This window comes from Peromyscus maniculatus, chromosome 15, assembly GCF_049852395.1.
Source record: "Peromyscus maniculatus bairdii isolate BWxNUB_F1_BW_parent chromosome 15, HU_Pman_BW_mat_3.1, whole genome shotgun sequence".
Classification (NCBI taxonomy): Eukaryota; Metazoa; Chordata; class Mammalia; order Rodentia; family Cricetidae; genus Peromyscus; species Peromyscus maniculatus.
Window position 1 is genome coordinate 64,156,096 of NC_134866.1, and position 25,677 is coordinate 64,181,772.

The following is a 25,677-nucleotide window of genomic DNA, read 5'->3' on the forward strand; positions in this document are numbered from 1 at the left end:
TACTTACCCCAACACACAGGCACATATGTATATACATAATTAAAATAAATATTAAAATATTTAAAATATCTAAATTATACAATGCATGTTTGTCAAAAAAAAATCATTTACAATACCAAGGATCTTCCTTACCTTCTCTATTGGTAGAAGTATTAAGGCAACTCCACATAGTTAAAGAGGGAGGTTTATTTGGGGGTCTTACTTACAAGTAAAGAGATAGGTTACAGGATCTGGGAGAGGTGAAGTGCAGTCCAGCGGTATTCCACTCGGTCTACCATCCAACATCCAGGATTACCAGGAACCAAGAGAGCTGGCACATTTGGATCTTTGGTCTTAAGGGCTCTTGTCTCAGGCCCTGCCTCAGGGACAGGCCATAGGTAGGCGTGACAGTTACTGGGAGCCTCACTGGGGGTAGTGCTTCCAGGTCAAAGCTGGAACAGCTACCAACTACACTTCTCTATTGAGTTAAAGTGGAAATAGCTAAAAATGGTGACATATATTTAATAAGCGTTTTGCTTGTCCATTTTCAAGTGCATAATTTAAAAACTTAAGCAATAAGAAGGTGATGTGTTGCAGAATATTTGTTTACACTGTGAAGATGTGTCTTTGCCAAGACCCCTTCTGATGGTTTAATAAAGAGCCGAATGGCCAATAGCCAGGCAGAAAAAGGTTAAGTGGGACTTCCAGATTCCAAGAGGACTCTGGGAAGAAGGAAGGGCTGAGTCACCAGCCAGGTATGCAGGAAGCAGTATAGGTGGTATGGAGAGATGAGGTAATGAGACACGTGACAGAATGTAGATTAAAATAAATGGGTTAACTTAAGTTATAAGAGCTAATTGAGACAAGCCTAATCTAAAGGTGGAGCTTTCATAATTAATATAAGTCTCCATGTCGTTATTTGGGAGCTGACCAACAGGACAGAGAAAGGCTTGTGATGATTTCCATTGCAGTCCCTACCTACTGAAGAGCATTTATCATTTGATTAGTAATTCTCGAATAGTCATGCCACAATGACTTTGTTCTCCCCCACCCACCCCGCCCCAGTGACCTAATGAATTTCCAGATACTTTCGAGATAAAACTATTTAAGGCAACTTCTGCATCTATAATTGGTATACTTATGAACACTATAAGGACCACCCCCAACCTGGACACTCTTAACCTAGAAGGCTTTTTTAAAAGATTTCTTTGTTGTACTTCTTTTTGCCTAATTACAACTCTTACCGCTGCAGATGACTTTTGTTTTAGGGTTGTTCATTGGATTTTCACAAGAATAATCTTCATGGTGTATATTTATGTTCATAGACACATATTTTTCCTAAAATATATTTGTTCATTGGAATTTATGTTCCTTTAAGACTGTCTTTTGCTCTGCTCCAGAATGGTCTTAAAACAATGAAACTGTCATATCCAGAATTAACAATGAACTTGGTAAAATTTTAGGAACTGTATTTCTATTATTGCCTACTGGTTATTCCTTTGTTAATTATTATCTCCATATATATCCATTATAAAATGCACAGTAAAATTAACAGATTACAAGTAGTAAATCTCCTTTCCTTATCACACAATTCATTTTTAATTGACTTAATATATAATACAGAAGATAGATTGGTCATTCCTTAAAGGTTTTAATTAAAGAATCTTAAATTAAAAACTTCTAGGAAACAATGATAAGCTAATATGCAAATAGTTGACATTTATTAAGCTTCCTTATCTCTTCAAAATTGTTCCTTTTTGAAAAGGATCAATTTTTAAACATTGAAAATTTCTGGCATTCAAATTAAAATCTAAATGCATTTCTATCAAGGCCGCCCATTGTCTAATTAAGCTTGCCGATGCTCTAGGTTACAGCAAAGCTAAGGCTTCCTTGAGAAAGACATTTCAATATTCAAAGAAAATATCACACACACACACACACACACACACACACACACACACACACACACACACATCCTTTCCTCAATGAAATGCCAGAGGGAAATGTAAGTGGATATCATTAATGTCATCCTTTGTCCAATTCCTGATATCATTAGTGGGATTTTTCTTCCCTTTCCTTGGGTTGCATCTCTTAAACTCTGGCCCTTGTACAACTCTGGGGTATTTCTGACAATTTTAAAATATTTATAAGCCAAATCCAAACTGCCCTAAGCCATGGCTCTCACAGATCTCTTATCTCATATCTGTGCAAGACAAGAGCAGCTTAGTCAGGGGCATGAGTTCTGAAAAATATCAAAATATCCTACTCCAGATGAAACAAACCAGTGCTTCTGAGACCATGTTAACTGCTTGAATTATGGATTCATAATTTCAAGATTCATAACCTATTCAGTTCCTTTTATTGTGTGAACTTGACAAAATCCTAAAGAGATATTACTACATTCTTATTAGGGTTTAATAAAGAGATGAAGTTGAGCATATGTCCCATTTCTATTAGAAGTCTAAGAAACTCTTATGAAGTCAACTGATTGTGCTTTATGTAATCAATAAAATGGTGAACAAATATTGAGAGAGAACCAAACATCCATCAATCAATTTGTTAAGTGAAATTTTTAGTCTGTTTTCTTAAATAAAAACTTATTTTGTCTGCGATTAATATTAATTACTAATACTTAGCATAAGATTGTACAGACACACATATAATTTTCTATTTCTCTTGGAAAAATTAGAAGCTGTGTCACATGTTCTGAGTTGACATTCTCACAGAGTAACAAGCCCCTTGGAGTCAGGCAAAGAATGTCCCTTACAGTGTGTTCCAGGCTCTCCCTCTGACAGAGTCTCTCTCCTCATCCCTTTCTTACTTTGTCTGTCTAGGATGATAATATTTGAATGAGTGCTGGGAAATATGGAGTAGTCCTAAATTTTGAAACTCTTTCCAACATACAATGAGTCTGACTCATACTTTTAATTCAATTTTAAGTTGTCACACAAAGTAAGAGTTTTCATCATGACCCTTTCGCAGACGTACACCAGTGTTCTTTGTTTTTATTGTTCTCCTCTTTCAATGCTCTCTCCAGTCCCCTAGTATCCCTCTCACTGGCCTCTGTCCCTCCAAGTAGTCCTCCCTCGGCTTTCATGACTCATGTATTACATCATCCTCTGGTTTCATGGATGCCATCACCGCTTGATTTAAACTGTCTTCTTCCCTCGTATGATACCTTTCAACACACACACATACACACACACACACACACACACACACACACACACACACACACACACACAAATATATGGAATATTTACTTAGAGTCCTGTATGTTTTGTCTGATGGGTTCATGTTTATGAATGCATTGCACAAGTAATCCAGAATGAATAATAATCTGCTCAGAAGGTATGCTACTACTAGTTGTTTTGATGTTTTAAAAATGGTCCTTTTGATAATTCTGTTGATGCCAAACATTTTTATGACATACTATAAATATGTAATAAATAGTATCAATATCTTTAATGGAAAAATCAATAAATACCTTCACTAATATTTTACTGACTATTTACTTATAGGGAAATTAAATACACACACAGTATATGCACACACATGCATGTGCACACACACACACATACATACACACACACACACACCTCAGTAGATACCATATTTGCTGTTACCAATATCCATTTTATTAAGAGCTCCAAGCAGAAAGTCCCTGGGTTCTTTTGAATTTGCTTCCTGGTTTACTTTCAAACACTTAAATTTCCTGGTAGTGTTTATCAAGGATCACAGTCCTTTAGCTCTCCTCCAAAGTAGAAGCAAAAAAGAAAATTCTTGTGAAACACCCTTGATGTCCATCTTCTCCTCTCTTTCTGGTGGACAAAGCTCAAAAACAAGATCAGAGCCAGAAGAACCCATAGAAACATCTACCATGGTCTTCCCATGCAGTCAGAAGAAAGTTATAGTGTGGAGAGCACTCTGTAAGTTTCAATTGCCATATCTAAGGAGCTGTTCCCTTGGGTTTCAACTGACCTCAAGTAATAACTTTTCTTGTTTGATCTGTAGCAAGTTTTGCCCATAAGAATAAGCATGGGTGTTTAGGCTTAGATCATTCCATTCTTCAGTAAAACTGTTTGTTTGATATTTTTAACCTCTATCTTCATCAGAACAAAGCATTTAATATCAAACTGGCTTAATTGCTTCCAATGCATCAGTACTTATTGTAGTACTATGTACAATAGCTAGGTTATGAAACCAACATCAGTGTCCTATAACAGAGAAAATAATGAAGAAAATGTGGTTTTGTACATAATGAATTTTTTACAACCATAAAGGAGAATCAAGTTATGTCATTTGCAATAAAGTGACTGTAACTGTATATGTCGATTGAAGTGAATTAAGTCAGCATCAAAAAAATGAATATTGCATGTTTTCTCTCATTTGTGAGTGGTAGATTTTTATGGATACATAAAATTATATGTACTGACGACATGAAAGCAGATAACAAATTGTCTGAGGAACAAAGAGGACTAATGGGAATAGATGGGGAGGTCTGTGAAGGGAGAGGGTAGTAGGGTCTTGGGGCAATATGCTCAAAATGCATTGTATACTGGCATAGAATGGGCTTATGCAACCCTGTGTAATAAAAACAACGTTACCCTGAATCTTCTCATTTTATGATATTTAATGTTCCTATTTTGTTACATTGAAACTCTGACTTTTTTGTTTGTTTGTTTTGTTTTTCCAGACAGAGTTTCTCTGTGTAGTTTTGGATCTCACTCTGTAGACCAGGCTGGCCTCAAACTCACAGAGATCCACCTGGCTCTGCCTCCCGAGTGCTGGAATTAAAGGTGTGCACCACTACCGCCTGGCTTTTTTTTTTCTTTTTTTTTTCCTTTTTTTTTAACTCTGACCATTTTTAAATCTTTGGTTCTACGCTATTTTTCATGTCTGCACATTACATATAGATCGCTTGTTCATTCTCCTCTTCTTACAAAACTGGATTCTAGAATACCTTTTTTTTCCCTCTCCTGTGATCACAAATGCCATTCTGTCTGCTATTGATGGTATTCTGATAATAGAAATATAAATCCCTTGAGTCTCCAACTGTTTGAATATTCACCACCAAAAAGTTAAGAAGAGCTCACTCCAGCTCATAGGAGGTCATCCAATATGTCAATAAGCTAATGAACTCTTCTCCTGGTGTACCATATCTGGTATAAATAGTGAGTGTGCATGTGTGTGTGTGTGTGTGTCTGTGTGTGTGTGTGTGTGTGTCTGTGTGCATATGGGATGTTACAAATTTACAAATAATTCAGACCTACAATTATTTCTCTGGTCCTTTTTACAAAATCTCATACCCATTAAGTAAAAAAGATTAGTTTAGATTAGTTTACAGACTTTTCTTAAAATGCATACCCATATAACAGGAACACGATTATTTTAGACACTGATCAGTCTGGGGGAAATTGTACACTCTCCTTTGTATCTAGCCTCTCATAATCCCCTTTAAGACAGTTGTCCAAAGTTGATATTCGGCTTACATTCTGTCAGTTTGCATAACTATTATCTCTTTAAATTGTAAATAGCATCCTGTCTGCTCAACTGAGGAATTGGGTGTTTGACTACCTTACACAAAGGAAGAAACTTCTTACACTCTCCAGGTGGTAGAGGGGAGGAGTGCTTATCCTTACAACAGTTATGATTTTTCTTTAAAATTTTTTGATCACTAGATGACTGGCTCATTTCTAAAATGATAGTTTAAATTGGTCTCTCAGACAGATTTAATACCTGATTCTGAGTGACCCAGTTCATTTCAACTATCTCTGGGGGCCTTTTTCACCTCCTCCATCTCATAGGAACAGTGTCTTCAGCCCTTTCCTGTGATGAGGCAATCCTGGGGCTTTAGTAAAGCATCCTACAGATTTAAAACATCAGGAATTCCAAATACGCAAATCCTAACACCAGCTCCAAAAATACTGCTTTCAAGTCCTGCCTTCAGTGTCTGACGGAGCTCAGGTCCTAGCCATACTACAGGGGACTTGAAGAAGTGAGGATTCCCTGAGGACCCTCCCAGGCAGCACCTTTCTGAAGTCTTACAAGGCTGTGCTCTAGAAATGCTGTCTATCTGACATATCCTTGCTTCCCAGCAGACACTCAAGATGTCTCTATTAAAGAACACAGGTCCTCCAGCTGGAGTGTCCTCCTATTAAAGAACACGGGTCCCCTGCTGGACTGTCTCCCTCTATTTCTCTCCTTTCCTCTTAAAACTCATCAGAATGAAGAACAGGGAATGTCATTTATCCCGTTACACGGTGTTTTTCTCTCACACAGCCAGAACCATGCTATTTAGCAAATATAAACTTGTGTGTACTCTGCAAACATGTGAGGTAAACCTGCCATTGGGTGTTAGAAAGTTCTGAAGTTTATGAAGAGATCTCTAGCTCTGAAGCCTTGCCTTCCAAAGCCTACTTTTAATGCAGCAAGTATCCATTCTGTGATGCCACAAAGAGACCTATAGATTGGCTTTGAAATAAATCAGGAGAATTTTTAAACAAAACATGAATTAAAGGAGAAAATAAAATACATTTAATGTTTATAAAAGGTTTGCTAATCTCCTCATATGAATTATCTGTTGGATTTAGCTTTACATGTCTCTAGTGTTTGTTCCTACAGTATTTGCATTTTGAAAAGAGTTCCTGGCAATTTGTACTGTCTATCAGTACCCTTTATCCTTTTTCCTTTTAATCCCCCTTGTCTTGAAATACATTTACTGTATTGTAATAATACACTTTTCATGTTTCATGTCTGAACGCATCAGGTAATCTCCATAGTCGCACATGGTAGACAAAGTTACTGTCTTTGCTTTATAAACAAAGAGCAGGTGCTCAAAGAAGACTCCTCAGGGATTGAGGTTTCTAATTCAGGCATTATATCTGTACATTCCACACTCTTAACCACTATAAACACCTTCATCCTTACCATTATCTCTGAAAATTACTAGTTTTAATCTTTAAATGTTTTATGGAAATCTTCCCACCAACAACATAAAATAAGACTTTCAGTCACATGCAAAATGTTAAAAATTTAGCCATTTGGTTTCAAAATAACCTCAGCAGTTCTAACAGCAACAAAATAATCTGGCTATGCAGATTATACTTTTAGCAAAATGGCAATAAGCCTAACAGCTAGCATAAAACGATTTCTCAAGTACGTGTTCACCTGAAATTTTAAAAGACATTTAAAAATAACATGCTCTCAAAATGGTCAGCTCGAAGAGAAATAATCCAGACACAGAAAAAAGAAGCAGCACATGTTTTTGTTCCTATGTGGATTCTAGAGATAGAAATAAGAAGTCCCTGCTGAAAATACTAGATGAACTGCTAGGGTAAAATAAGGGTGATGGGGAGAGAGTATGGAGACAGAAGGATAAAGGAGGGTCACAGAGAGGGTGAGCATGAGCAAAGCAGCAATGTATATATGTATGGAAATGGCACTGTGAAATCTATTAATGTGCACAATTAATATGCATTAGTAACTATAAAAAAGAAGCCCTCAAAAGAAAAATCAGATAGTAATGGAGTTGCAGCCCATACAAATTTAACTTTTGAAGAATCAATGATTCTTATTTATATGAAAAGAAAAGAGTGAGATATAAATAACTATAGAAATAATGTGGTTGATTTTGTCTGATGTTCTGTTCAAAGAGCAGATGCATGTGAATAAGAAGAACTAGTCTCTGTTAGTTCTGCTCCTCAGGACTAAATGCACTGTATGACGAGTAGGCAATATGTTTTAGAAGATGAAATATGGTGCTTATCAGTTTTGGTTCTATTTCTGCAGAGATTTCAGATCTAGAAGGAAGATGAGGAAAGTGAAAAATACCTCAAAAATCCATTTGATCCAGAGCCACAGAACCGGAGTCAAAAGCTCAACATGGCAGAGTTCTTGTCTGGTCAAGTGTCCCAGCCTCAGACCCCAGAAGTGTACACTCAGATAGACAGAGAGCAACCTCAGACCTCAGAAATGTACACTCAGATGTTAGGTAAAGTGTCCCAGCCTCAGACCTCAGAAAGTGTGCACTCAGACAGACAGAGAGCAACCTTAGACCTCAGAAGTGTACACTCAAATAGACGGAGAGCAACCTCAGACCTCAGAAGTGTACACTCAGATAGACAGAGAGTAACTCAGACCTCAGAAGTATACACTCAGATAGACAGAGAGCATCCTCAGACCTCAGAAGTGTACACTCAGATAGACAGAGAGTAACCTCAGACCTCAGAAGTGTACACTCAGATAGACAGAGAGTAACCTCAGACCTCAGAAGTGTACACTCAGATAGACAGAGAGCATCCTCAGAACTCAGAAGTGTACACTCAGATAGACAGAAAGCGACCCAACATCTGAAGGAACTGATATGGTCATGCCAGAAATCAGCTGGGTTGTGGAACAGTCCAGAGTTGGAAACTCACTTAAGGAAACTTGTTTTGCCTATGCATAAATATGCTGGGCAAGAACAACATACAATTACCCCTGAGGGCAGACAATTGGATTAATGTTCAAATGATTTCTACAGATAATTGTAAAAGGCAATGTCCTGAACACAGCTGAAGAAAAGGAAAGAAGACATGAATAATTATCACAACAGAAAAGCAGTCCCACAGGTTAAAGGAATTGCCAGGCACAGTCTGTAGAACAAGTGTGCTTACTGTGTTCTTGGAATCAAAAGCATGGTTTGTAAGTATTAGCTAAGAACTGGAAGTTATGAAAAGCAAAACAAAAATTTTGAAGTAGTAACCAGATTTCTGTGTACATAAAATTTAAGAAAGCTCTGGGTAGTGTAGCGCCACATGACATAGAGAGGGAGAGGGAAAACAAAAGAGGGAAAGGTGGGAACAAGTTGTCACTTGCAGCCTACAGGACTTCCAGACGATTACAAACACTATCTGATAGAAAACGGTCTTTACATGTATTCATTAATATCCATGGAGATATTCCCCTCTACTTCACCAATACTAACTGAAGAAATGCCTGTCTTAGGATTTCCATGGCTGTTTTAAAACACAATAATCAACAACAACTGGGGGAGTAGGGAAGAAAGGGTTTATTCCATCTTACAGCTTGTAGTCCATCATCCATGGAAGCCAAGGCAGGAACCTAGAGGCAAGAGCTGATGCCGAGGCTGTTGGGGAGTGCTGCTCACTGGCTTGCTCCCATGCCTTGTTCAGCCGGCTTTTTTTTTTTCACTAGAGAAAATACCATTGATTTATTTTATTTATTTCTCTATCTATCTATCTATCTATCTATCTATCTATCTATCTATCTATCTATCTATCTATCTACTAGAAAAGGTTTTCTTTTCATTTTACATACCAACCCCAGTTTCCCCTCCCTCCCCTTCTCCCGACCCCCACCTCCCCCAACCCCACTCCCCACCCCCCAGTCTCATTCCCCCCATCCACTCCTCAGAGAGGATAAGGCCTCCGTTGGAGAGTCAACAAAGTCTGGCATACTAAGTTGAGGCAGGACCAAGCCCTCCTCACGGTGTCAAAGTTGAGCAAAGTATTCCATCCTGGGGAATGTGTTCTAAAAAGCCATTTCATGCACCCAGGATAAGTCCAGGTCCCATTGCCAGGAGCTCCCCAAACATATCTAGCCACATAACTGTCACCCACATTCAGAGGGCCTAGTTCGGTCCTATGCATGTTCTCCAGCTGTCAGGCCAGAGTCCACAAGGTTCCACCAGCTTGGGTCGGCTGTCTTTGCTTTTCTCCATCATGATCTTGACCTCACTTGGCTCCTGTGATCTCTCTTCCCTCTCTTCAGTTGAAGTCTAAAGCTCAGCCCAGTGCTTAGTTGTGGGTCACTGCATCTGCTTCCATCAGTTACGGGATGTAGGTTCTATGACAATTATGGTACTTATTAATCTGATTATAGGGGAAGGTAGTTTCAGGCACCCTCTCCATTATTGGTAGGAGTCTCAGTTGGTGTCATCCTTGTGGATTCTGGGGGATTTCCCTAGCACCAGGTTTCTCCCTAACCCTCGATTCCCTCTACCAAGGTATCTCTTTCATTTCTCTTCCTCTCAGTCCCTCCCTCCACTCAGCCATCTCAGTCCCTCCTGTTCCCACCCCATCCCTTCTCTTCTACCCCCCCCCCCCACTTTACCCAGGAGATCTTAACTATTTCCCCTTCCTGGGGCCCTCCATGTGTGTCCCTCTTAGGGTCCTTCTTTTAACCTAGCTTCTTTGGGGTTATGGGTTGTAGCCTGGTTATCCTTTGCTTTGCATCAAATAATCATTTAAGAATGAACACATACTGTGTTTGTCTTTCTGGGTCTGGGCTACCTCACTCAGAATGATTCTTTTCAGTACCATCCATTTGCCTGCAAATTTCATGATGTCATTGTTTTTTACAGCTGAGTAATACTCCATTGTGTAAATGTACCACATTTTCCTTATCTATTCTTTGGTTGAGGGTTGTGTAGGTTGTTTCCAGGTTCTGGTTATTACAAATAATGATGCTATGAACACGGTATACCCAAAAGATGCTCAATCCTACCTCAGCCTGCTTTTTTAAAAAGAACTCAGTACCACCAGTCCAGCAGTGAAACTACCCACAATGGACTAGGCTCTTCACACTAAGCACTAATTAAGAAAACACACTATACAGACTTGCCTACAGACCAAATTTCTGAAGACATCTCTGAATTGAGAGTTTCTCTTCTGAAATGACTTGTGTCATGTTGACATAAAATTAACCAGGGGACTTGGAAAACTTTGATAGGATCATATGTTTTCAAGCATTTACTCAGATATAATCAACAACGGTTAATAGAGTCTTGCATTTTTATCTGTCCCCTAGCACAGAGTAGGACAGGATACAACAACTAGAAATGTGAAACTTGGAAGCATACACTCCTTTCTTAAGTAGTTTGGGGGTGGGTACATGGCACTGCAACTACAGGCACTTGTCTCCAAACCTGATGACCTAAGTTCACCTCCAAGACCCTCGTGGTGGAAGGTAATAATTGACTTCCTTTGACCTCCACTCTTGCTTGTGACACGTGGGCCCCACCACAAATACATACATGCCCCAAAATGTAAATAAACAAAAATGTAATTGAAATCAAATAAATGTGATTTTGTCTTATTTTCATTGAAAACTAGCATAAGAAAGTTTTAGAAAAATAGTTTGCTGTCTTTATATTCAAAAAGTATCTTCTTTAAAAATACAAAATTCATCCACCATTTGGTGAGTTTTCTGCTTTATTGCCTGTATAGAGTGGTCTTTCTGTTTTAAACCCACTGGACCTTTTGTTGTGTGATTTTTCCATAGTATTTGATACTCTTGACTTCTCTACTTACATTTGACACTTACATTTGCTTTTTTAACACTGTGATGTCCTTGTTTTCTTCAACATTTTTAACCATTCTCTCTATATTTAGTTTTTAGCCCCCTTTTTTCTGTGTCCTCACTGTGTATTGAATTTTCCTAATGTTTTGACCTATACTCTCTTGTCTTATGTTCACACCACAGGCAATTTCTTCCATGCTGAAAGTCTCAAAAATTCCCTATATGCATTTATGTCAAATGCAATCTTTTATAATTTTCTAATTCAGATTTTTATTTATACAAGCTTAGAGTGTATTCTGTTTCCTCACACCCTGGCCCTCTTATCTCACACCAGCTCCTGTTAAACCATTCCTTCCCTACAGGTCTCTTTCCCAGATTCATGACTTTTTGTTGTTTTGTTCAATGATCCCCTGATTTAAACAATACCATTTGTGTGGTCTCAGGTTTAGAACTATTCTGTGGAGCCTGGTGCACTCACTGTTCGGTACAGCGAAGGCAATGACTGTCCCTCCCCAAGAATCCATCAGTTGCTAACAGTTCAGCAGGGAGCTGGAGCAGGTCCTCATGACCCATCACTGATCCATGATTGGCTCATGACAGGTCATCTTGTGAAGACTCACTACAGGCAACTGAAGCTGTTATAAGATATGTTTACAATGACTGTCGTACCTTGGCAATGGCATTTCCTATTCCGCTCCTTCCTCCCAGCTCTCACCTGATTTCAGTTCCCCAATATAGTGTTCTCTGAGCTTTAGAAGAGGTAATGTTAGTGTCCAGTTTGGGGCTGTGCTCAAAACTGCCATTTATTCTCACCAAACTGAGCAGCCATGAGTCTCTGTATTCACTGCCATTCACTGCAAAAAGCTCCTATGATTAGTGGTGAAAACAATATTGTCTATGGGTACAGACATAAATAAGGCAGATTGGTGCTATGTCAGTTCAACTAAACAGACGTAGTGGATCTCCTGTCTAGGGTCTATGAATTCCCTACACAGTTTTTTTGTTTTTTTTTTCTTAAACTGAGTTTCTAGTAGAGGGAATGTATTCCTTTTTGCAGAGCAGGCTTCAAGTCCAGTTAAAGAGCAGTTAGTTTCCCTGATAATGGTCATGCCAACATTGTACCAGTGAGAACATCTTTCCTAGTAGGGTGGTACTGTAGTTTGTAAGGGTCAAAGCTGAATAATAGCATTTATGCCTTATCTGCCACAGTAGACTTCATATCACCTTCTAGTACTATGAAAGTTAGCCAAAATGAAGGGATTTCCAGCTTTCTTTCTCTATATCATATAATCAAGGCATGCATTATCTTTAGAAATAGGCTTTTATCATCTGGTTCTGATGGGCAACCAAGAGAAATGTGCTGTGGGATGGTCTGTATGTGCTCTGATTGGTCAATAAATAAAACACTGATTGGCCAGTGGCCAGGCAGGAAGTATAGACAGGACTAACAGAGAGGAGAAAAGAAAGAACAGGAAGATGGAGGGAGACACTGCCAGCTGCCACCATGACAAGCAGCATGTGAAGATGCCGGTAAGCCACGAGCCACGTGGCAAGGTATAGATTTATAGAAATGGATTAATTTAAGATATAAGAACAGTTAGCAAGAAGCCTGCCATGGCCATACAGTTTGTAAGCAATGTAAGTCTCTGCGTTTACTTGGTTGAGTCTAAGCGGCTGTGGGACTGGTGGGTAACAGAGATTTGTCCTGACTGTGGGCCAGGCAGAAAAACTCTAGCTACAAAAATGACTATAGCCAAAATTTGTTTCAGGGTTTCTGAGGCCTCTCTGACTGATAACTCATAAAAGATATCTTTAGCGCTTTGAATAAAATGTACTCTATATTCTCTGGCATTTTAATACTCAGTTTGGTGGTGCTATTTGGGGAGGTTTAGTAGCTGTGGCCTTGCTGGAGGGAGTATGTCATTAGGGGTGGGCTTTGAGATTTTTGTCTGATAAACAATACCTCCTGGGAACAGCATTATCCATGATGTAGGATATCACCCATCTAACTAATTTTTAACTCTTATTTTTAATGGAATTACAAAGGGGTGGGTTTCTCTATGGTTTTCTCCTGTATCTTTCACTTTGATTAACCCCCGCAACCCCGCAGCCTGCTCTACCCACCCTCCCCTCTGCTCTGTATTCTTACTCCCATTATTACTTGAACCCTCAGTATTCTCCCTCCAAATCTCATACCACCTGTGTTCTACTAGACATTCCTTCTTTTTTAATGGTTCCTGTCTTGTCTCCCAGTTTCTACAAGTGCTCCAAGTTCAACATATAAAATTAAAGATTTGAAACTAGGGTCCACATAATGAGAGATGTATTTATTAGACAGGGTTCTCTTCTAGAACTTACAGAATTAACATATATGGAAAGGGGATTTATCAGAATCACTTGCAGGCTGTGGTCCAACTAATCTAACCATGGCAGGATACAAATGGAAAGTCCAAGAATCCAGAAGTTGCTCAGTCCACAAGGCTGGATATCTTAGCTGGTCTTCAGTAGATGCTGGAGTCCTGAAGAAGTAGGATATAATGCCAGTGAAGAAATGGACTTGCTAGCAAAGTGAGAGCAAGCAGGCAAAGAGCGACAGCTTCCTTCTTCCATGTCCTTGTATAGGCTTCTAGCAGAAAGTGTGGCTCAGATGAAGAGTGTCTTCCCACCTAAAGATCTGAATTAAAGACATCTGTCATCCTGCCTCAAGATCTTAATCAAGGACATGTGCTTTCTTACTTCAAAGGTCCAGATTAGAAGAGGATTCACCCACTCCAAACCAAGCAAAATATCTCTCACAAGTATGCTCCCCCACTTATGGACTGTAGTTCATTACAGATGTAGTCAAGTTAACAACCAAGAACAGCCATCACAAGAGATAACACGAAGGATTCTTATGAATGATGAATTCTCCTAAATTACTGTAATGTAAAATTTTAGTAACAAGGAAATTAAGTGTGGGAAGTGTGGGAAGTCCTGGTATGGTATTCACACTTTTCTGTACATCTAAACATTATTTAAGATTTTGTTTTTATTTATACTCATGTGACTGTGTGTGTCTGTGTGAGAGCATGGATACATGTGAGTGCAGTGTCCTCAGAGTCCAGAAAAATCACTGGGAGCCAGCATTACAGATGGTTTGGAGCCACTTGACCTCAGTGTTGGAAACTAAACTCAGGTTTTCTGCAAGAGTAGTATATATTAATTGCTAAGCCATCTCTCCATCCCCAAATCTAAATTAAAAAAAAAAAACACTTTATTTTAAAACAGACTAAACTGCCAAACTAAAATATCCAATGGGCAAATGCAAAAATTTACCTTGGTGCTGTTCTCTTTGGCCCTTGGAAAAAATAACATTGTAATAAAGCAGGATTTACTTATGTGCCCCCTCTCCATATGACTCAGTCCATGGAAGATTGGCTCCTTTCATCTCTTTGGTTTGCAAAATATATCAATGGACTAGACTTTCTCAATATGTACAACTTCAATTCAGAAAAATTATCTGAACATCAGAAATAATTAATATGTCATCAGTCCGTCAAGAGGCCATTGAGGCATTTGTTGACATCTTGATTTAACCAAACCACAGCTTCCCTGAAGGTGCAGTCCCACATCCCACACTGGGATAAAAGAGGAAAACTGATTCTCCAGGACCCTCTTTGGATGAGGATGAGGCCATTCGTCCTAGGGCTTATGGTTAAACTGAGTCAGCTTCAGCCTCTTGCCTGTCTTGCTTCTCATCTTTTTGGTTTTGCCTGGGAGCACCTCCTTGATGAATTCTTTGTGCATGAGTCTTGGGGGAAACATCTGGGTTTAGGCACTCCAACACTGGCAAAGCACCATTCTTCCATTGGCCCCTTCTGCTCAGGGCACATCTCCAGACTTCTGCATCATAATTCAGCACTACAAGCACAAGTATTCAGGAACTGAAATATACCTCTACCTGACTCCACACTTCACTCAGTTAGAGCTATTCCTGTGCACATATTTTGTTTGCATCATTTATTCAGTGTTTGAAATGGCACTGTGCATTTGTATCTTCCCCTCAAATCCTCATGCAATGACTCATGGGGGCTTCGCTTCCCAAGACCATCTAAATTTGTCCTGATATAGAAGGTAAAAGATGTCTGAGGAATTCATATACAAGAATGATTCAATTTAAAGAGTTGAGCAGATTTTAATTTTAAAAGTAGCTAACTTTTTAAGGTTCGAGGATAAATACAAGTGACGCTTGCAGCTAATCTTTACCAATAATCTAAGTAATAATCCCAGTGATTTGCTCATGGAAAACTAAGTGATAGTAGTGAATAATCCTTCAGGTCTTCAAGACTGTTTCTAGCATCACTACATGTCACTCTGAGTCATGCCTTTCTTGCTGAGAGAATGTTCACATTTTATTCTTCTGATTTCAAACCTTGGATTGAGAAGAAACATAATTAAGAATTGAGCTGAAATAACTGTGGATTCAATTTTAGCCAAACTGATTTTTTTTTCCTATTTTAATTGCTCCCTAATTTCTCTATTATTGCTGTGGGTCCTAAAATAAGTTTTCCATCTGTTCTCTCCATGTTTGATTGCCATGTTGGTTCCCTTTGAAACTGCTAAACAAGCAGCTTTCCTAATCACAGTTTGTGGCTGTGCTCACGTCAGCGCTCACTCTGCATACAGAAAAGCCTCCTGCATTAAAAATGAAGAATAGATGGAATACAATGAGATGATTCTGCTTGTGACCAGAGAATGCACTCAGCAGCAGTTTTAGGTCTGCATCACTCTGGATGAGAACAGAAGGGCTGTGCCTCTTCTCTCCAAATTTCTCCACATTTCACCAGATTCCTCAGAGTCCTCAGTTGGAAAGGTACGGTTCATGTTTGCTTTGATAATGAGCATCACCACACATTCTATGGTGAGTTCACTTTTGTAGAGGAGGAGGAAACGTGTCTATATGAATTCACTCTTTCAAGCAACATGCTTCCATTAGGACTATTAGAGAAACATAGCTATTTAATGGATTTACTAATATATAAAGGACAGGTAAAATTACAAAAATTAATAATGATAATGAAACACATTCTTCAATGGTGAAATCAATTTGTATAGAATCTTATAGAAAAATTAAACAGCTGGCCTTTAAGGCATCCATGATCATTGATTTTTAAGCTAAGATTTTCACCATTCAATGTTGCAATCATCCAATCCTGGGAGGCAGGAACAGTCATATCTCTGTAAATTTTAGGCTAATCTGGTCTGTATAATGTATTTCAGGACTGCAAAGACTACATGAGAGCCTATCTTAAAAACACACACACACACACAAAAAAAAAAAAAAAACTCAATAATCAATACAAAATAGACAAGCCTCACTTAAGAGGATAGTAGGTTAGGAAATTTGGGAACAGTGATTTGCCTTCTTATTTTTAAGTAAAACAAACTCATCACAAGAAATTATCCCTAAGGAATAACCAGAGGTGCATAGAAAACTCAGAGTGGCTCATTCCAGGGCTATTGCAATAACCACATCATTATAAATAATTTAATTGTCCAATAGGATTGCACTAGTTTTGTAAACAAGGTATATTCATGTGTGGAAAATAATTTAAAAATTAAAAACTCATTTTAGAAATCTCTTTGATGAGCCCTGTAAATGCTTGTATGCAAATAATGCTATACAATGTTAATGGGGCTATAATTTGTTTAGATAAATATATCACATACATAAAAATTCTGGTGACACCAAAGAAAAGATACTATATCATTCTGTAAAGTTGTAGGTAACTTAAATTTTACCTTATTTTTGTATATTTTCTAACTTTTCCAATGATAACATTGTTTTTAGTTAAAGACAAACTACTAACATTCTTCTTTAAGTTTTTTTTAATGCTGTAATGCTAAACTACTACTTTATATACTTATAATGGTGTGATGGAACAGTAGCTTAATTGATCAGCAGGACTAATGTGGAAAGAAAATATGGGCATGTGACCTTAAGTGAGAGTAATATGCCTGGATGAAGTTGGGAGTTCGGAGTAGTGCTTCACTTTTAGAGTAGTTCTCCACCTAGAGAAAATGGTAAGAGTTACCTTTTCACCTCTTGTTTTAAGTAGAAATGTGTGTGTGCAACCTGAATCTTTGGGATGATATTTCTGTACTCCAGGCCTGTCAATCCCTCACCTTTCCAGAACGCTAAACCAATAAAGTGAATTATTTTTAAGAATAACGAAACAGAGAAAATGTGATCCATAAATTGACTTCTTTGTTCTGGCAATTGACTAAGTGACACTTAGTCATCTCTAAGTGCCTGGAGAAAATAAAAGGCATTTCTTTGTGAGGCTGATGAACAATTAAGGCGATTGTGAAGCGTTGAACTCCAGAGTGCAGAACGCACTGGAATATTATTTTTTTGTGTCTTCCCTTCTTTTCTCTTTTTATTTTTGAAAAAAAAAATGCTTGAAGCAGATATTTTACTCCCCCCCCCACCCCCAGCACTCTCTAGCTTTTAAAATAATGATGAGCACTTGCCATGGGTGACTGAGAGGCATACAAGCCGCAGTTCAAGTAGCAAAGTTGTTTTCTGAGTCCACCAGCACGCTGTTTGGGCAGGGGGTGGGATGCTGCCGGGCTTTTTAACTTTCTTCAAAGTTCTGGCAGTCTGATAAGCACATCCTTGTTTCACTCCCTGAAACAACAGCAGCGGTCCCGTGCTGCGGATTATAGTGTACTGCTGTTTGCAATATGCATTGTCTTCCAAACACAGTTGGGATAGCTCATTCTAAAACCACAAAGGTTCTGAAAGATGAAAATCGTAAAGAATCGCCTTTGGTTACTTCAAAACAGCATAGCTCTTTCCGTGAAGGTCCTGATAAGATAAGCTTTGTGCTATGGAATCGCACGGAGTGAGGGATTTGTTTTGCTTCATCACTTAATTGATATATTCACATCTGTAACATGTGCATAATGACATAACATAGATGCTTTTGGTTTTCTTTTTTCAGCACTAGGAACTGAACCCAGAGCCTTGTACTTACTAGGTAAATCTGTGCATTTTCAGGGCTGACTGCCATGTAAAGCTATTGATAAATTGACATCTGTACTGTAAAGTTTATTGCTAAAAATAAAGAAGTGGAAGACGAAATGTAATAAACAGATAAATAAATTCACCACAAACGTTCTTTTGTCAAAAATGCATGGAATTCACACTAGGTGCAGTAACTTCTGAGCACCCCCACAGGCTGTGAGCTACTGCAAACAGGCTAAGAAGGTACAGCACGGGTTAATACACCTAAGGGACACAGAAGAGGGATGGGTAGGTGGTTCAGTGGGGAAGGGCGTATGCTGCTAAGCCCGAGAGTCTGAGTTCAATACCTGGAACTCACATGGTAGAGGGAGAGATCGATCTTCTTCACATTGTCATCCGATTTCCGTAAGTCCATCATGATACGAAAAATACAACCACCAGACAAGCTATGTTAACAGATATGTTTCTCTTTTTAGGCCTGAAGGCAAACATAGCCTGACATCTGCTGTTGTGCTCAAGACAGACAGAAAGGGCAACATCCTGCAGAAATTCTTTACTTTGGTTATGAACATTGAAAAATGAACACTTATCGAAAGCATGGCGCTAGAGAGATGGCATAGTGAATAAGAGCACTGGCTGCTCTTCCAGAATACCAGAGTTCGGTTCCCGGCACCGACATGGCAGTTCACAGCCATCTGTAACTCCAGTTCTGGAGGATGTGTTGCCCTTTTCTCATGTCCTTTGGTGCTGTATGCACATGGTGTGCAGACATACACACAGGAAAAACACCTGCACACATAAAATAAAAACGAAAACTCAAGTGGGAAAAGAGTGAGGACAACCCCATGCTTTTATTTTATGCTGATTTTTTTCTCTATCTTCTGTCCTACCCTTAATGGCAGTAGTTGAGAGAGCCCTGAAAACCTGGAAGATATCTCAGGCACCAGTGAAAGCTCCTCTGATTCAGAGGACCTATGATACTAAGAAGACAGGGGCAATAGCCATGGTGTACATTCTGTCTCTCTCTCTTCCATTCTCCACCCTCTCTCTTCCTCTCCCTACAGAAAGGAAATACATGGTAGAATCCTGGAACCAAACCTCCATTTTTTGCCCAGAAAGACAGGATGAGCTTCTTATGATGGGAAAGTGTTGGAAAGGTTGAAGGGAGGAGGGATCCCAAGGAAGCAATCTTGTAAAGTTGGGTCATGAACCCAGAGTTCCTTCCTGTGCTACTCATGTGTAAGTATGACCCACAAATAGCACAAATAGCAAAGCAAGACCGTGGAGAGCAGAACTGACCTTTAGACCAACCACTAGGTGTTTCACATGTGGGAATATCATTGCAAATGTTTTAATGCCAGAACTCACACACACACACACACACACACACACACACACACACACACACACACACACGAAACTAATAGGCAGTACCTAACAGAGCTAATTGCTATTAAAACAACAGTTATGAGAAATAATCACGATCTAAATAACATGATGCTTAGGTGACAGAATACTCTGTAGTCCCATAGCATAGTGTGGAAACGAACTAAGCTACTCAGCAGGTGAAGAAACGGAAACATCTCATAAGGAAATGAGCCAGAGTAACCTCACCAAAAAAATTATGATACTGAAGTTATCAACGTGCTTTAGTAACCATAATAATCAAGTTCTTAGAAACAATGTCAAGGGCTCTTGAAACACAGGAAGATAAAAACTTGAATAAATGAAATAGAACTATTTGAATAATAGAACTTAGGATGGCTAGTAATGCATTTTTTCTTAACATATTTCTTACTTTCGAGGAGACTGAACTTTTGCCAAACCTTGAACCTAGTTAATAATATGCCCTGAGACCATTTATAAACATGTAGTCAATCAATCTGTTATCCTACTGTGTACTCAGACTTTTTAACTTGACTCTTTTGTTGTTGTTGTTTTATTAAAGAATTTTTTATTCATTTTACATACCAACTACAGAGCCTCCTCTCTTCCCTCCTCCTGCCCCTCCAACCTCCCCACCAACCCACCCCCCATTCCCTCCTCTGACAAGGTATGGCCTCCCATGGGGAGTCAGTAGAGCCTGGTACATTCAGTAGAGGCAAGTCCAACCCCCTCCCCCTGCATCAGGACTGTGCAAGGTGTCCCACTATAGGTAATGAGCTCAAAAAAGCCAGCTCATGCACCAGGGATGGATCTTGATCCTACTGCCAGGGGCCCTTTAAACAGACCAAGCTACACAACTGTCTCAATTATGCAGAGGGCCTAGTCCAGTCCCATGCAGGCTCCACAGCTGTTGGTCTAAAGTTCATGAGTCCCCACTAGTTTGGTTCAGTTGTCTCTGTAGGTTCCCCCATCATGATCTTGATGTCCCTTATTCATAGAATCCCTCTTCCCTCTCTTCAACTGGCTGGATTCCTGGAGCTCGGCCTGGTATTTGGCTGTGGCATCTGCTTCCATCAGTTACTGGATGAAGGCTCTGTGATGACAGTTAGGGTATTCTCCGATCTGATTACTGGGGTAGCCAACCTTGGTATGCTTTTGATTGCCTGTGTAATCAGCTTTCACAATCTAAGCTAAAGGTTTCACTTTAATCTTCAACTATATGCCCTTCCATGCCTGACCCAGCATAATATATGCATATGTGTGTGTTGGGGGTAATTATTTGCTGAAGGCAGCCAACAGGTTGAAAGAAATGTCCAAAGACACATGAACATAGGTCAAGGGTCAGTTACATATGATTGTGTTTTTGAGGGCTCTTCTATGTCTGTGAAGTAATTTCTCCCTTGTAAAACTCTGTTAAAGATTTCTATAAAGAGGGATTTCTCATTCCATTCCCATACCATGTTTTCGGTGCTGTTCAATAAATACAGAGCAAAGCCCTTTGTTATGAACAGACACAAGAGACAGGCAACAGGGATAGATCACACACACACACACACACACACACACACACACACACACACACACACACACACAAGAAGCCACAGACCACAAATTACAGACAGGTGGAAGACACAGGGAGAGAAGCCACAAATTCAAATTTGGGTCTATGCTTAATAAACTACTCCAAGAGGAAGTCTTTAGTATTTTTGTTTTCATTGTTCATTTCTTAATGAGACATCAGTGCATTTCAGTGCCCCTCTATGGTTTCTTTAATGTGTAGTCTACACAAGAGTGAAAATTCAAACAATTGAAATCAAATCTTCCATGAATGAACTAAACAACAGGATGAAGGTAAACAGGGAAAGTTCAACAGCATGATAGAAGCAACCAGGGAAATTTCTACATCATGAACACAGATTGGGAGAAATTACCCAACCTGAATAATAGAAAAATAGTTTCAGAAATTAGAGACTTGGAGACTTGTGGCTCAACTCTACATTGCTTATTGCTGTGTTAAATACATCTCAAAACATTCAAATATATGCAAAATGGATTTTTGAGACATAATTAGCAAAAGCTTCCAAAATTTGAAAAAAGGGAAAGTTTAGAGTTTCAAAATTCTTTTTTTAAAATTTTATTTTACAATATAATTTAATTCTACATAGCCACGGATTCCCTTGTTCTCCCCCCTCCCGCCCTCCTTCCCTTCCCCCCAGCACACCCCCCATTCCCACTTCCTCCAGGGCAAAGACTCCCCCGAGGACTGAGATCAACCTGGTAGATTCAGTCCAGGCAGGTCCAGTCCCCTCCTCCCAGACTGAGCCAAGTGTCCCTGCATAAGTCCCAGGTTTCAAACAGCCAACTCATGTAATGAGCACAGGACCCAGTACCACTGCCTAGATGCCTCCCAAACAGATCAAGCCAATCAACTGTCTCACCTATTCAGAGGGCCTGATCCAGTTGGGGGGCCCTCAGCCATTGGTTCAGAGTTCATGTGTTTCCATTCGTTTGGCTATTTGTCCCTATGCTTTATCCAACCTTGGTCTCAACAATTCTCACTCATATAAACCCTCCTCTTTCTCGCCAATTGAACTCCCGGAGCTCCACCCGGGGCCTGGCCGTGGATCTCTGCATCCAGTTCCCTCAGTCATTGGACGGGGTTTCTAGCACGACAATTAGGGTGTCTGTCCATCCTATCACCAGAGTAGGTCAGTTCGGGCTGTCTCTCAACCATTGCCAGCAGTCTGTTGTGGGGGCATCTTTGTGGATTTCTGTGGGCCTCTCTAGCACTTTGCTTCTTGCTATTCTCATGTGGTCTTCATTTACCATGGTCTCCTATTCCTTGTTCTCCTCTCTGTTCTTGATGAAGACTTTAAATGATACAGCTAGTAGCTGTGACTAGTGGTTTATACCTATACTTCTTTTTTTTTTTTTTAGAAATATTTGATTCTTTTTAATCAGCTATTGATGGTTATAATAAAATAATTTCAAGTGATACCTAATTTAAACATTTAATAGTTCTTGGAAGGATACTTTACCATACAATGTAAAGCCTAGCTGTCAAATAGTACCTCTTTGTTTCTTCAAGAAAGGAGAGATGAAGGCATGATCAAAATTATGGGTGACAATTGGGGTTCATGTGGGTACTTATGGGTCATTTTGTAGATATACTGGCAGGCACAATGTTGAAAGCCAACCCACTGTTCTTAGAAATAACAGTTATACCTATACTTCTAATGTTTGGCCAGAGTATCACTATGAGTTCAAGGCCACCCTTGGCTACAGAATGAGATCCTTTCTAAAAACAGTAGAACAAAACCAAGTATGCCTATTTCAAGACACATTTAAGAAAACTGATTGAAAGCTAGGCAGTGGTGTCACATGCCTTTAATCCCAGCACTCGGGAGACAGAGGCAATGATCTCTGTGAGTTCAAGGCCAGCCTGGTCCACAGAGTAAGTTCCAGGACAGGCTCCAAAGCTACACCAAGAAACCCTGTCTTGAAAATCAAAAAAAAAAAAAAAAAAAAAAAAAAAAGAAAAGAAAACTGATTGAAAACTAAGCAAGGGTCTTGAAAGTAACAATAGAAAACTGACTCATTAATAACCAGTTTTTCATAATAATCTGTAGACAAATTTCTAAATGGTCTCATTAAATAAAAAAACATGGAGCCAAATATAGTGGTGAAAGCCTTAGATCAGGGAAATAGGCAGAGCCACCAGCCAACCTTACCTCACTAGCTCTGCATCTTCCAAATGCGAGTTACTTCCTGTCTACCCATGCCTTTATTACCTTGCTGTTCTGCCCTCTCACTGGCTATCTTAGCCCAGCTACCTCACTTCCTCTTCCTACACAGCTCTGTCACTGTCTGTCTGTCTGTCTGTACAGACCTCCAGGTCTCTATGGTTGGTACTGGGATTAAAGGCGTGTGTCACCATACTTGGCTCTGTTCCCTAGTATGGCCTTGAACACACGGAGATCCTGCCTGATAAGGGATTAAGGGCGTGTGCTGCCTGACTTCTTCTTTACTTAAAATGGCTGGCCTTTCCCCACCAATCACCAGGCAAGCTTTATTTATTAACATACAAATAAAATATCACCACAATAATCCACAAAAACCAGTAAGCAACAGAGCAGCATTTAAAATGTTAAAAAAAATAAATGTACATAATAAACTGTAGATCCTGTGAAACTTTCATTTAAGAAAAACAGTGAAATAACAGCGTCTTCATATGGAAGAAAGCTTTAGAAGTGCTGTAAAATGACAGAAAGGAGTTGTTAAAGGAAGTGCCTAAAGTAATTTTTATAGAGATTTTATACAAATACAAAAAATTATATAAATTTTATATAAAATTTAAACAGGAAGAGGAAATTTTAAGAAAATGTTCTGAAAATGAATTTGACAATAAGTTTGACATGTATTTTTGGCACTGTAGAACCACTTATGAACAGAGGATAGCCTCCTTAGCCTAACAAAAGGTATCTATGAATAAAGTCATCATTAATACCAAACTTAGAGGTGAAAGAATGACTAGCTTTCCCTTAATATTAAAATAAGGCAAAAACATTTGCTCTTCTCACTCTTAATTGAAATTGCATTACATTACAGGTATCATCCAATATAACCAGGCAAAAATAAAATAAAATAAAAAGCACACAGATCATAAAGAAAAGAGATTGTTCCTTCTCACTGACAACACAATTGTTTGCTATTTTAAATAATATACAAATAAATAAAAAAAGCTCTTGGTACTAATAAGTTCTGCAAGATCAGAGCATCCAAAGTCAGCATGAAAGAATCAATTAAATTTCTATATTTCAAAGTACTAGCCAGGAGGAAAACTAAGATTAGTAACAATTCTATTACAATGTGTTCAAAGCTACAAAGTGTGACAGGCAGAATACTAGTCACGCAAGGATGTTCACAACATTCTAAACCCCAGAACCTACGAGAACTTTTGGATACATGGCAAAGGGCAATTAAGATTGCTTGTTAACTGATATTGAAATAGAGATACTGTTAGAATTCTGTCCTCACTCCAGTTGCATGACCGCACATGCGCAGTTCAGGAGTTAAGCAAAGGGTCTTGCGTCTTAGGTCATCAGGATGCATTGGTGATCACATAGGTGCAGTGTGGTCCCACAATCTGCGCTTATGTGGTGTGGCTCTGTAAGCCCATCTGTGCCTTAAAGAGCCGTGATTCAGAACCCCCCCCCCTTCTCTCCCCCACCATCTTTCCCTCTCTCTCACTGCCGTGCTCCTTTCCCAGGCCTGGTTCTCTTGTACCCCTCCCCCATCCCTCTTCCTCCTAATAAAGTTCTCTGCTACTAGGCAGCCATGGCTCATGACTCATGATGACCTTTTGCATGATAACCAGCGCCTCCACCAGCACCACTTATCATTCATTTCAGATATTGTCTTGGATCATCTGAATGGGCAGAAGTAATCATAGAACCTTTAAAGAAAGAAATCAACCCAGGGACAGAGAACGTTGCTCTTACAGCTCACAAAGAACAGACCAGAGACCAGGAAAAGAGGAGAGCAACTGTGAGCTGGAAAACAAAGAAATTGATGGATTGTCCCATAGAGTCCCAAAACATATATTCTTGTTGACACCTTGACTTCATCTGAGATCTCTGTTATATTTCCAACATATTTTATTATAAGAAAATAAATTTGAGTTGTTTTTATGCCACTAAATACAGAGCACTTTGTTACATCCACAAAAGAAAACTAATACACCTGTTATAAATATGACAAGATGTGTAAAATCCAAATGCTAAATGATTTTAAATGCTGCTGAAAATTTTTAGGAATAGATGGCAGAATGTACCGTCTATGTGGATTAGAAGACTTAAAGTAAAGTCACAAATTTTCCCCAAATGGTAGACTGAACTCAACATTAATTTAAACCACAGCTGATTTTATAAAATGGATAAAACAAAGGATCAAGAAAAATTTGAAAATATGGAAAAATTACAAAGCTCCATTTTAAGGTT